General features: G+C 40.5%; 1 protein-coding gene across 4 annotated transcripts in view; it reads right to left on the reverse strand.

Moving 5' to 3' along the window:
- Positions 1-10,758, reverse strand: part of wasf1 (WASP family member 1) — a 74,414-nt gene extending 63,656 nt beyond the window's left edge. The window contains exon 1 of one of the 4 annotated variants that reach the window (XM_070543329.1): positions 9,522-10,758. The gene's annotated coding sequence lies outside the window, so the exon portion shown is untranslated. The remainder of the gene's footprint in view (positions 1-9,521) is intronic. The other 3 variants (XM_015947360.3, XM_015947362.3, XM_015947361.3) reach the window with 3 other exon arrangements.
- Positions 10,759-14,530: the final 3,772 nt, after the last annotated feature.

Below are 14,530 nucleotides of genomic sequence, written 5' to 3' on the forward strand. Positions count from 1 at the left end.
GAAATGGCGTCAAAAAGAAAAACAAAAAACTGCCTAAATGGACTAAAATGTCCCTAATGACGCCTGAGGGTTAAGAAACAAAAGAAATCCTGTGGTACATGATGTACAGAGAACACAAACCCATGCATCTTCTTTTTTCTACCTCGCTTTTGTCTGCAATCCCTCAATATCTTTGCTTCTTTACATCTTCTCTGCAATTACTCATCCAGCACAAGAAAATCGAACATTTAAGGACAATCTTGAAAATTTAGTGCATCTGTAATTGAATAAAGATGGAAAAATCTTGAGGAAGATCTGACAAGAGGGATTCACACTGCGAGTGTGATAAACGTGCCTCTTGTTGGCCGCATCGGCCATTCCGGCTCAATAAGAATCAAATAAGTGTGAGACCTCAAATGTGGGAATGAGGGCAGGAAAACGAGGAAGAGAGTCAAAAGGAGGAGTTTAAACCGCCGTGCAGCGACATGCATCACGATCATCAGAGTTCACAGTTTTGTTTAACTTTGAATATTTAAATTCATTCAAATATGGAGAAGCTCTAAATGTAGCAGAAGAGCAAAATAAGATATCCAAGATTTACAAGAGCAGGAACAAACACAAACCATGAGCATCCACGCTTTCTTCTGCCAAAAGCTTCCAGTGAGAACCACGTATCCGATTCACCCCAGGAGCAAATCAAGTCAGCATTGTGCCGAGGAAAAGAAAGAGATCAGACTACATCCAAACGTACACATGACACCAAGGGAGTGGCCTCGGCAGACCTTAGTTTACTCTGTTGGGCTTTCAGCTCACAGTTAAAGACCGGCTAGTCACAGAACACCTTCATTTTGGAAACAGCTGCTTGTCTCTGAAAGACGATGTGTGAGAAGTGGGAGGCTCTCCAGTTATTTCCAGCTAAATCAAAAGGCTTTCATTTTTTTTTTTTTTTTTTGCTCTTGACAATGCTCTCTGCCGTGGGCTGTTTAGGCACTTTACCCTTAAAAATAAATAAATAAATAAAAAGGTAAAAAGAAATCTTTAAAGCCAGAGAGCAAGAGCATGGACTTCCTGTTACACAGGCTGCAAGTGACAGATAAGAGGTGCAGCAAGGCTCAACACAAAAAAAGCAAGAAAAATCCTTTTCCAAAACTCATTTGAGGCTCCAGTGATGTGATGAGTGACAGACCTCTTGCATCAAGCGGTGCGGTGCAGCTTGTTAGCAGCCAGATAGTTGCAATACATTAACTGGAACTTGCTGCAGATGAAGGAAAAAAAAAACCAAAGCCAGTGATGTAAAAATTAGTATGGGGGATTAAAAAAAGAGAAGCACTAAGACAGAAAAAATAAAACTCGGTCAGTGTTTCCCTTGCATTGGGGTAGCCGTGGTGGGCCGCCACGGCTGAAATCCCAGCGCCACGCCTACAAGATCCGGTTTTATAGATTTTTTTTTTTGCGCTGTTTCCCGAAGAAGCAGCGGGAACTACTCTGTTGTTGCTTGTGATCACAGCTGTCAGGCAGCAAGGAGGAGGAGGCAGGGCAGGGTGGTTACAGCTAGGGATGAGCCGGATACTCGTTTCAGACTAGTATCCGGTATGGATAAAGCATTTTTGACGAATACGAGCATGAAACGAGTAAAACTCGTAAATATCTGTAATCGTGCTGAAGGAAAATCCTCATTGGGTAACTGACTGTCTTCACGTTCTGTGATTGGACAGTCACATGTTCGCTCTTCCTTCTTCCATCTCAGGAACATTGCTAAGCTGAGTCCCATTCTGTCCCGCTCTGAACTTGAGACAGTTCTCCACACCTTCATCTCCTCACGCTTAGACTACTGTAACTCTCTTTTCACGTGTCTGAGCAGAACCTCCCTGAACCGTCTACAGGTGGTTCAGAACACCTGTGCTCAGCTTCTGACCAAGTCCTCCAAACACACCCACATCACCCCGCTTCTCCTCCAGCTTCACTGGCTGCCAGTCAACTTCAGGGTTCATTTCAAGATCCTGGTTCTGGTATATAGGGCCTTACATGGACAAGCACCATCTTACATTGGTGATCTTCTTAGTCCCTACACCCCCAGCAGGTCCCTGAGGTCCAGTGACTAAAGCCTACTGGTTGTGCAGCACCAGGCTAAAGACCAAAGATGACAGATCATCTGCTGCTGTGGCCCCCAGACTCTGGAACTCTCTCCCCCTGAGCCTGAGATCAGTGGACTCAGTGGTCTCCTTTAAAAAGCAGCTGAAGACTCACTTGTTCAAGCTGGCTTTTGTATGACCTTCTTCACCACTCTCTTTATTCTGCTCTCCCCACCTATCCCACCTTCCTCAGGATCCACTGATTTCCCTCTTTCCTGTTCACTCTCTCTTTCTTAACATTTTTTAATCACAATTGTCTATTATTGCTGATTTAAAATATATTTTTAACCATTTTCTAAATTATTTTTTTATATTTTTACTTTTTTTTTTTTTTGTGAAGCGTCTCGTGATTTTTATCTTGAGAGGTGCTATAGAAATTATATTTTCTTCTTGTTCTTCTTCACATGGAGCGCCCGCCCCTCCCTACACACAAAACTCTGCAGCCGGAAGCTCAGTCCAGCCCACACACACACACACACACACACACACACACACACACACACACACAGTAACGGATCTCTCTCTCTCTCTCAAATAAAGGGGGGCAAAAGGAGATGTTTTTCCAGACGCCAAGAAAAATGAAGTGCCAAGCCCCCCCCCCCCCCCCCAAAAGTGTGTCACTGAGAGTTTAAAACAATAATTATTATTGTGCATTTATTGGTGTATTCACATTTACCATATTTTCTGGACTATAAGCCGCTACTTTTTCCCACGCTTTGAACCACGCGGCTTATAATGAGGTGCGGCTTTAGTCAACCAGAAAGGATGGATGCAGGAAAGTCTAATGAAGGAATGGGAAAGCACCCAGGAGGATTTTCTTCACAGTAAAACGGCGCTGCTTGTTTTCCCAGCTTCACCCCGGGATGATGACAGCAACACGGACAGCCACACTGACATCACCACAGAAAAGGTATGTGACGAAGCTCTTCTGAGGCTGTTCAACTCCAACACTGAAGAAGAGGACTTCAGTGGTTTCAGTGCGCAGGACGACGATGAATAAACTAATCAATAACTTTTCTGTTTTGTTTGATACTGATCAGTTCAGTTACATTGAGTTAAACTACGTTTTCAGTTCAGTAGATATCTGCGGCTTTTAGCCTGCTGCGGCTTATATTGAGGTGCGCTCTATAGTCCGGAAATTACGGTAATACTAGTTATTAAAATGCAGCAGTTGCTGGATTAGTGCAGTTCAAAGTGGAGTGCATCAAATAAAACAATATTAACAAAGGTGAGACGTGTCATAATCCCCCCCCCCCCACCACCACCACCACAGCTGGAAAAATTCCTAGGGAAAACACTGTCGGTTTTGCACAGTTGAGCGCTGTAGGGGCCACTCTAACCTCGGTTGTCCTTATGTCTTGGGAGACAGTCAAGCATTTCTGTTTCAGCCTGTCAGCACCCTCTCCTCCCTTATGTGACAGAATAAAACAGAGACTAGCCGTGCAGGACACAAGGAGCGAGATAAAGTGAAATAGAAGGTGATGGATCACTAGAAAAGAGAAGTAGTAAAAGTCTGTATGGTATAGGACAGAATCTTGTTAAGAAGAGAAGCGAGGTAAAGAAACCACCTCCATCACCTCTATGGGACACAGTGGTGGCGACACACAAGGAGCATCAGTCAGACGGCTGAACTGTGCACTGGTGTCTCTCTGTCAGACCAGTCCAGCCAGTGGACAGAAGCGGTATTATGGAGCTGGTGGGCCTGGCCAAGAAGAGGAACAATAACTCCTGTGTGCCGGACCCTCGGGAGCATCCCAACAGCTGGGAGATAGGAGGTCTGTCTGTGGCTCCACTGAATGGCACATTAACTGGAACTGCCTGTTGCCCACACACCAATTTCTGCTCTTTCTGGTTATTCCAGATCCCTCGCCCACCTCCCTCCCACTTTCTCCTCATTTTACTCATCTTTTGTCATGTTCTATCTCCGTCTCTGCATGTTTCGTCATTATGTCCCGTATTAGCATGTATCCTTCTATCACCCCACTCGACCTTGGAGAGGAGAAGACAAAAGAGGAAGGCAGAAATGAGCGATGCAGATCTTGGTAGCATGAGAAAACTAAGAGCCTGGCAGAGGATCAGAGCTGTGTCAACAAACAGAGGTCCAAAAAGCCTCCACAGGAGGCTTGCCAAAATTGTTCTCTCACAAGGGCCTCTGATACACATAGAAGAAGAAAAAACATGAGAAGTGCCAACCACACAGGAATTTTCATCTCTCAAAAGCAAAAAAAGAAAGCACCAGACAAATTGGGAATGTGCTCAGTTTTCATGTGGAAATCCAGCTGCAGGTACTTGTCAGTGAGTGAAACTTCTACTTAATAGTAGGGATCCACCGATGGATCGGCATTTGATCGTAATCGGCCGATAGCGCGCCTATCGGTTTTGATTGGAATTTTCAAAACAGATCAAAGCAGACCGATCAGCCGTAGGGTTGTCACGGTAACCAGTGTAGCGGTAAACCCCGATAAAAAAAAAAGTTGACAATAATAACCGTCTTGTTTTTAAAAAAAAACTATATTATCTTGGTGGGTTTACCGTGGCTGCGGTGTAGGCGCGGTGACCCTTACCAGCCACCGTATCATCGGCTGAAGTTGCCGGCGGCACATGCGCACTTTGTTGTTTACAACCAAAACTTTCTTGAAGCTAAAGCTGAAATAATGGCCACAGGAGGAGACGGCAGCACTCAGGACATTTATTATCCCTCAAAGAAGACAAAGTGGGAAGTACGGCCATATTTTAGATATTTGAAGAATGCCGAGGGAGTTGATAGAAGACGGCTATCCTGTTTGCAGCACGTGCAGAAAAAGTGTCTGTGAAAGGCAGCAACGCTTCAGATCTCATGACACATCTGCGTGACCATCACCCACAACTCTACAGTCAACGCAAGGCAAGCTAACGTTAGCGTTTTAGCTAAAATGCGTGATCCGAGGATTTGGGTTGAGGGGGAATGCAACGAGTCGCTATATAAAGCAGCTGCAGCGCCGCTACCTGCATATAAACCGTATCGCGGACACCCCCATGTTGAAATGACGCTATGCATTACGGGGCTCCCAGGGGCAGATAAGAGTTGGTCTCTCTCCGAGAATAATTATGAATTTTACAATGATTACTGCCTGATGACATTTTCCCACATCTGCAAAGCTCACTGGAAGGACACAAACCGAGGACAATATTTTCCTAATATAGGGTTTATTACTCAAGTAAGGGTAAAAAAAAAGTATCTGATTAGAAGGCTACTTGAGTACTGAGTATCATCTGATCTAATATTTTTAAATGATGACATCAAACAGACATGAAATAAGAAGTTATGGGCAAATATTGGTATTTTAAAGACTAAAGGGGAAAAATGTAAACAAATAAACAACATAATTACAAAATAACACATTTTAGGCAAAATTTAGACACAAACTGAGGACAATATTTCCTGACATGCAGGGTTTATTTAATTGTGTGAAAATGTAGCACGTTTAAAAAAAATACCGCGATAATACCGAAAACCGTGATAATTTTGGTCACAATAACCGTGAGGTTAAATTTTCACACCGTGACAACCCTAACACAGACCATTTTAGATTAGATTACATTTCCTTTATTCCCAGATTATGTAGTTTGTACCACTCATTATAATGTTGTAGAAAATTTCTGGCCAAACCACGTGATCGGTATCGGTGATCGGTATCGGTGATCAGCATTCTTTGATATCGGTATCGGTGATCGGCAGCAAAAAACCTGATCGGTGCATCCCTACTTTATAGACCAAGAACCAAAAATATCAATTTCAATATTCCACAAGTATGATCTCTAAATTTTATTAGCTTTAACAGCTGGACTGACTCATTGTTCAAGTTCGAGGAGTGCTTTCGTATACAAATCAATGCTTTACATAGCACCCATTAGTTCATACTTGTGTGAAGTGAATTCATTAAAGCAAATTTCAATATTTGAGTTTTCAGACCTTTTCTTCTGGACTAAAGCACAAAGCTGATTTGAACAGGCAAACCTCATTATTGAATAACCGAGTCAGCAATATGATTGAGTTCTTACACATCACACTCAGCAACCATGGCAGCTACACCCCAGTTTGTGTCCCTCATGCCTCATCGTTATAGCTGACTGCCTCGGTTCATTGCAGACACAGGCTGGAGCTACTAATCCATTGTTGGAAGTGGCATGCACAGCAGTGAGTGCACTTAGATTTTCATCACTGGCCCTGCAACCAATGTTGCAAAAGATGAATCATCATCATAGGGCATTGATGTGGACATGAAATACTCACTACAGGCTGCTAAAATGTGCAGATTCAACAACCGCAAAACCGAGTTCTTCACTTGGGTCAAACTGACATCCAGCAGAAATGTTTGTTATTATTTTAAGACAAATAAATAAACTGGCATCACAATACGTTAGGAAGAAGAACAAACAATTTTTATATATAGCGTAGGGCTGGGAAATACATCGAAAATTCATCATTATCAACATTTCTGGCTCTTAATGAGATCATTTTTCCCATGTCAATAAATCTGATAATTAAAAATGAAAAGATATGTGTAGGTTAGCAACGTTCATGTCCCGTTAAAATGTGACTAAACGTAATACATGTGACAGCCCCATCTAGTGGACAACTTTTTTTTCTGGCATACCTGTAGATATCGTCCATTTGTCGTTATCGGGGTGAAATCCTCAATATATCGTGATATTGATTTTAGGCCATATCGCCCAGCCCTAATATAGCGCCTCAAAATAAAAATCAGGAGGTGATTCACAAGAACAATAAAAATATATATATTTAAAAAATATTTAAAAAATTTAAGAAAACATTTGTTTTCACAAGTTATAAATGCATTTGGGTGCCAATTGTAGAACATTACATTAAAATAATGAACAGCGACATTTATCCATACTTAAGTCTGTAACCATTGTTTTTGGCACTTTCAGCTCCTCATAGATTTAAAACATGTGGTGTGAAAATTTAAAGTTGCCTTTTTCATCAAATTTGTTCAAATATCACAATTTAATGTCTGAATTTACGGAATTTTAAAATTCTAAATATCTTGATTTATTCCTAAATAGATAGACATATATAAATATTTATAAACAAATCCTAATTCACATAAAGCTAAATCTTTACAAGTAATTCTAAAAATATAAAGATTTATCCAAATATTTTTAAACATAGAGAGCTCCTATGCAAATATTTAAAGTGACAGTGTATATTTTTCCTGACGATAGGGGGCAGTAGATTCCTTAATCATTGTAAGCAAGCAGTATTTTTGTGTTGGAGTAAGACCTTACCAACAGATGCTCATCAGGGTAAAAAAAAAAAAACCCTGGGAAGTGCAAACGTGCACAAAATAACAAGCACATCAGACTCCCATTCATCATTGGCAACAAGTGAAGAGGTAAATGTGTAAAACGACAACATTTAAGAATATAGAAAGTTTTGTAACTATTTGATTCAAATCAGTAAATGCATGTTGTCCTCATGGGCTCCCGTAGAAGGACACATGGCATCTAATATGGCATCAAAGACTTAGACCCACTCCTATGTATTGTAGACCTGATTTTTATGGTTATATGTTACGAAGCCACCAATATTTTTCAACAACTGGGCATCATTTTACTCATTTTAACAACATTTTGATGGATGCTTCCAGAAATTACTGGTAAAAACTACACATTGTCTCTTTAAAGAAATACTTTAGAACTAGGGTTGTGTTATATATGTAATAGGCTTGGGTAATATTACAGTATTACTGTATACAGCGAACCGTAGCTGAAATAGCACCTTTCTGTCTGGAGCCTGTTATTAAAAGACAACGATGCACTTTTCTGGTGAAAAATAAGCTGCCAGCTTTCCCCAGATGTCTCGACTAGCACCAAAGTACCTGTATGTCGGAGCCACAGGCTCATCGAAGTCGGTTTTAAGTAGTAGGAGGTTAAAGCCGAAAAAGGTAAACATGCTGGTTTTTCGGGTGAAAAATCTTTTTATAAGCTGTGTTTTTAAAAAGGTGTTAATATTATGTGTTATGTTATTGTTTTAGTTATAGTGTTTGTTATTCAACACTGAACAGTGAAGGTCCAAAAAAAACTGCTTGGTAATGAGAGTTACGTTATAATTTTAAAAATTAGTCCTGGTAATACCGCACACCTTGGTAACATGTGCAGGAAGCTAGACGGTATTAAAATTTGGACATGCAAGTAAAATATTTAGATATAACTTCATTTAGCTGAGATACTAAAAAAAATATTTAAATATGGTCAAGAGTAGTAGTTGATTTTTGCGTGTATTACTTTATAATCAGCAATCTATAAAAAAACTGACTGTTGACACACACACACGCACGCACACACGCACACGCGCATGCACGCACACATACATACATACATACGTACATTAGAAAAGGTTTTCAAAATTACTATTTAAAGTAAAATGTGGCCAAACATAGCTGATAATTTTACAATCAGTCCCCCATACAGAATTAATATTTTTTCTAAATTTAAATATGTTCTTTAAAATTTTGATGCCCCATGTAAAACACAGCCTAATATTTTACTTAATAGATTTCGTTTAATTTTTTAAAATTTACTTGTCATAATTCCATGCTAAATGTTTGCAATCAGCCAATAATTTTGGAACAAATTACTTTACAAATCGATGCCCCATACAAATACCATTCCTTGAGCACACATTTCTGTTGCATTGGAAAAACTACAGAGAAAGGGTCAAATTTCACAAACCGTGATTTTCACCTGGCAGAAACTCTACCATCCCCCATGCATGCCAGTTTGCAAACCTGTCTGGCTGAAATAGACCCTCAAACCCTCTAAATGCAAAGGAAAGTCAGTATGCGAGCATTAAAAGCATTGCCAGCAGTTGGCTTCATCACATTGCAGCAAAACTGAAACTTCCAGTCTGATTAAACTCATGGGATATTCTGGATACTTCTATCATCTCTGGTCATTTGTAAAGCACTGCAAACATTTGCTCTCCGGTTTCTCATCAAGACATTCCTCAGACTGTAAATGTGTCAAGACCACACTGAGCGCTGCTGCTGCAGAGGAGCGCATGCAGATGTGGAGCTGCAGTTTCTCACCCAGCGGTCCCTTTATTTCAGCAACAACAAATACCTTACTGATACTTTTATATTAATTGGGGATTTGATTACTCCTGGAAGCCAGGCGTTGTCAACACTGGTCCATTCATCACCTGTGTGACGTTGTAATGTGGGAGTCTGAGCAGCTCAGGCAGTGTAGAATTACCTAGCCCGTTATTAGTCTGGCAGCTCCAGCTCAAGTCTAATGTTACAACATGGTGACTCGGTTAGTTGCAGTGCTAAGATGCAATAGGGTCAATAAAGGTTTAGGAAGTTGGATTTTCAAGTTAAAATATAAAACATTATGTGTAAACATTACCTGATGGGGATGGTAAAAAATTCCTCTTATTTTCTTTTCATCTTCTACCGAGTAGCAAAGCGTGCCACGGTGTCCAAGAATTTAAATCCCCGGGTCAGATCCATGGCTGCGGCGACTCTGATATCAGTCCTGCTGGAAGAGGCGGCGGCGAAGAAGAAAAAGAAGAAGAATCCAGCGACTTTTTCGAAAAGGGATTCTTCGACAAGATGTAGATGGAATAGACGTGAAATCTAGTCTGGTCAAAAGAAACGCCAAGTTTAGCAACTCAAAAGCTTAAACAGGTTCACTCCAACGCGACATGTGTCTTCTCGCTACGGTAGAGAGAGTGAAATTACGTTTGTGTGTATGAAAACGTCCCCAAAGCAGTCGGGGATAATGGTATGAACCACTCTATTGTTGGGGCGCGAGGAGCGTCCCATGCTGATGTGTACTATGGCAAGCCAAAACCGTCACAATACGCCACTTTCCCAACCCGTCTAGTTAAGAAATGGCGAAAAAACGCCGTTTGACGTGCCAAGACGTCGTAAAATACGGCGAAAACTCTGCCAGAACGCCGTAATTTACGCCGTTCTGAACGGTCCCGTAGAACGCCCGTAAAATACGCCGTTTTTTCCGGACATTGAACGCCGTTTTTTACGTCACCCTAATCCCAGACGCGTTCTCTGTGTGGGTGGCGTAAAATACGGCGTTTGGTACGGACATTGAACGCCGCTTTTTTCGCCGTCCTGTGACATAAAACGCCGCTTTTAACGCCACTTTGTGACAGTTTTAACGCGTTTAAAATTCAACTTTACTCTCATTTATGCAGAGCCCTCCCCATGGGTTTCTCATCCACTTAATTTAAACTCCAGTGACCCAATGAAAGACGAGGAGGTTGAGGCAGCACTAATTCATCCCAGATTCGCCGGGCTGTCGGGCTGTGCGGATTGCTGTTTTCTAATACAACTCGGCTCTGTTTCAACTAATTTCACTGTATTGAAAAAGCCTTGAAATGTAGTAATATTATCAACAATGTGTCAACATTATTATTTTTTCTGTCCACCTGTAAAAGGCAGAAACGCTGTTTCAGTCAGACCTGATGATTACTTAAAAGTGTGGCTGCCGTATCAGTCTGTCCTCGTGGCTCGTGAGTCCAGCTGAAACATCAGTGCTCTTTCTGTCCAAAACTCCATTCTTCTTAAGTTCATCCACTTTCAGTATTTACTATTGTGACAGTGTGTGTGTGTGTGTGTGTGTGTGTGTGTGTGTGTGTGTGTGTGTGTGTGTGTGTGTGTGTGTGTGTGTGTGTGTGTGTGTGTGTGTGTGTGTGTGTGTGTGTGTGTGTGTGTGTGTGTGTGCTGTCGCAACATCCCGATTGATGATGTGCCCTGGCTACTTGGCCAAGCAAATGTTCCTTTGGCTGACTGGTTAGAGCGTATAACTTTTACCCGGGAGTCTGGGGATCGAATCCCGTCCGAGTCCTCGTTTATCCACCTGGCCACACTATTGTTTTTTTTTTTTTTTTTTTTTTTTTAACGACTGTTATACTTGTCTTACAGGAGCTTCTGAAGATGTTCTGTCTTGCTTCTCCATCATCACTCTCCAGCTCCTCAGACCAGCCACTCCAGAACCTTCCCAGATCCAGGATCAGAGCACTTTAATTAAAGTTTGAAACATGTCTGCTTGTTGTTCTCCTATAGAAGCCTTAAACTAGAATTTGCTAATGAGCTTTCTTGGCTAAAATATGCTCTTAAATGTTTTTATTTACATAATCAAGAAACACGTTTTTCATTGCTGCTTCACCAAGACATGACTGAAAATGTCCTCATGATCCTGAAACGCTGGTTAAAACAAATTACTTTTAACCTCTTATAAAACAAACGTGTCTGTTGATGATTATGCCCACTACAATACTGAAGCACCTGCATACTTGCTACCGATTTGCTAACTTTCTGTAATATTTGATATTTAAGTTGAAAACATGAACTGCTGTAACACAAATTCCAAATGTTCTAGTTGAGCACTTGTTTCTAATCAACTAATCATTATTTCTGTGATTAGTCAGCTTTTTCCTTTTCAATAAACACATGGAAAAATTACAATTATCTTACTGAAAAATGGTTTAACAGTGTTGCACATGTATAATAATCTGCACTGGTTTTCACAGTTATGGCATTCTTCAAGTGAAAAGATATTTACAATTGATTACTTCAAGTTCCTACTATTTACATTTTATGCATCGATACTGTAAATGGCTGTTTACTAAGGCATACAAAGTCAGTGCCTGTACTTTTATTGGATTGGCTTAGTGTCTGGCTGCAGAAGCAGAACAGATCGACTGAAGCAACTGTCTCTTTAGGTTTTGAGCACTACAATTTATGAAAAATATTTACAAATTTATAATTAGATATAGATTTAGGAAGACATCGAATGAATGCAACATATCAGCTGGAGTTGTTCCTTCTGTAAGAATCTCTGGATGTTAAAAAGGTTTCTCGTGTTTGCACCTTATGACACAAAGCAGATCAGACTGTCAGGTCTTTGAAGTGATGCTTTTGGGCCTGGTCCCTGGTGGTTTCCAGACATTATTTAGTTTACAGATCTTTAGCTGCACATGGAATGTTCTCATACGGGTTCTTGCCTAGTAAGCAGGGGGTTGCCTCCTGTAAAAATGGAGATGATCAGCCTCATTTTGTCTTTCAGCACACTCCGTAAAGTCCTAAATTTAAAAAATGTGGTTTGTGGGAGAGGCTCATCTACTTTCTAAGGCTAACACTTTTAAACTCCTCTTAAGCACACACTCAACTTGTTAATAACTAAAAGGATTGTTCAATACCTGCTCAAATAAACAAGGCAATTCTACAGACTCGTGGATTTGTAAGTAGCATTAATGAAGAATACAGGATCATATAGAACAGAAATATGTAGATTTACAAGCAAACTACCTGTGTACAGGCACTGACTTTGTATGCCTTAGTAAACAGCCATTTACAGTATCGATGCATAAAATGTAAATAGTAGGAACTTGAAGTAATCAATTGTAAATATCTTTTCACTTGAAGAATGCCATAACTGTGAAAACCAGTGCAGATTATTATACATGTGCAACACTGTTAAACCATTTTTCAGTAAGATAATTGTAATTTTTCCATGTGTTTATTGAAAAGGAAAAAGCTGACTAATCACAGAAATAATGATTAGTTGATTAGAAACAAGTGCTCAACTAGAACATTTGGAATTTGTGTTACAGCAGTTCATGTTTTCAACTTAAATATCAAATATTACAGAAAGTTAGCAAATCGGTAGCAAGTATGCAGGTGCTTCAGTATTGTAGTGGGCATAATCATCAACAGACACGTTTGTTTTATAAGAGGTTAAAAGTAATTTGTTTTAACCAGCGTTTCAGGATCATGAGGACATTTTCAGTCATGTCTTGGTGAAGCAGCAATGAAAAACGTGTTTCTTGATTATGTAAATAAAAACATTTAAGAGCATATTTTAGCCAAGAAAGCTCATTAGCAAATTCTAGTTTAAGGCTTCTATAGGAGAACAACAAGCAGACATGTTTCAAACTTTAATTAAAGTGCTCTGATCCTGGATCTGGGAAGGTTCTGGAGTGGCTGGTCTGAGGAGCTGGAGAGTGATGATGGAGAAGCAAGACAGAACATCTTCAGAAGCTCCTGTAAGACAAGTATAACAGTCGTTAAAAAAAAAAAAAAAAAAAAAAAACAATAGTGTGGCCAGGTGGATAAACGAGGACTCGGACGGGATTCGATCCCCAGACTCCCGGGTAAAAGTTATACGCTCTAACCAGTCAGCCAAAGGAACATTTGCTTGGCCAAGTAGCCAGGGCACATCATCAATCGGGATGTTGCGACAGCACACACACACACACACACACACACACACACACACACACACACACACACACACACACACACACACACACACACACACACACACACACACACACACACACACACACACACACACACACTGTCACAATAGTAAATACTGAAAGTGGATGAACTTAAGAAGAATGGAGTTTTGGACAGAAAGAGCACTGATGTTTCAGCTGGACTCACGAGCCACGAGGACAGACTGATACGGCAGCCACACTTTTAAGTAATCATCAGGTCTGACTGAAACAGCGTTTCTGCCTTTTACAGGTGGACAGAAAAAATAATAATGTTGACACATTGTTGATAATATTACTACATTTCAAGGCTTTTTCAATACAGTGAAATTAGTTGAAACAGAGCCGAGTTGTATTAGAAAACAGCAATCCGCACAGCCCGACAGCCCGGCGAATCTGGGATGAATTAGTGCTGCCTCAACCTCCTCGTCTTTCATTGGGTCACTGGAGTTTAAATTAAGTGGATGAGAAACCCATGGGGAGGGCTCTGCATAAATGAGAGTAAAGTTGAATTTTAAACGCGTTAAAACTGTCACAAAGTGGCGTTAAAAGCGGCGTTTTATGTCACAGGACGGCGAAAAAAGCGGCGTTCAATGTCCGGGACCGTTCAGAACGGCGTAAATTACGGCGTTCTGGCAGAGTTTTCGCCGTATTTTACGACGTCTTGGCACGTCAAACGGCGTTTTTTTCGCCATTTCTTAACTAGACGGGTTGGGAAAGTGGCGTATTGTGACGGTTTTGGCTTGCCATAGTGTGCTCGTGGGAGGCTCGCGGACAGCGCGTGCACCCGCAGCATTGGACAGAAATCCAAACCGTCATAATGTGTTGTCCAATGGATTATAATGAAAATTTAGAATTTATTCACCTAAATTACAGTAATAAAACACGTTCCTTCAGAATAAAATATTGAACAGTAGAAAAAAATAGCTTTTTCGTGACAGTTTATAGTTTTAGTTGAGTTCAGTTAGTCAATCACAAGGTATTTTTAACCCTGATTTGTCGCTCTTACAAAGCAAAATATGTAAAAAAAAAACATAAATGCATATTTTGGGAAGTTGTATATGCTGGATACAAAGTGTCTTAAGTTATTCCTGCAGTACCTTTAATGAGAAGT

The sequence above is a fragment of the Nothobranchius furzeri genome, chromosome 2 (genome assembly GCF_043380555.1).
Source record: "Nothobranchius furzeri strain GRZ-AD chromosome 2, NfurGRZ-RIMD1, whole genome shotgun sequence".
Taxonomy (NCBI): Eukaryota; Metazoa; Chordata; class Actinopteri; order Cyprinodontiformes; family Nothobranchiidae; genus Nothobranchius; species Nothobranchius furzeri.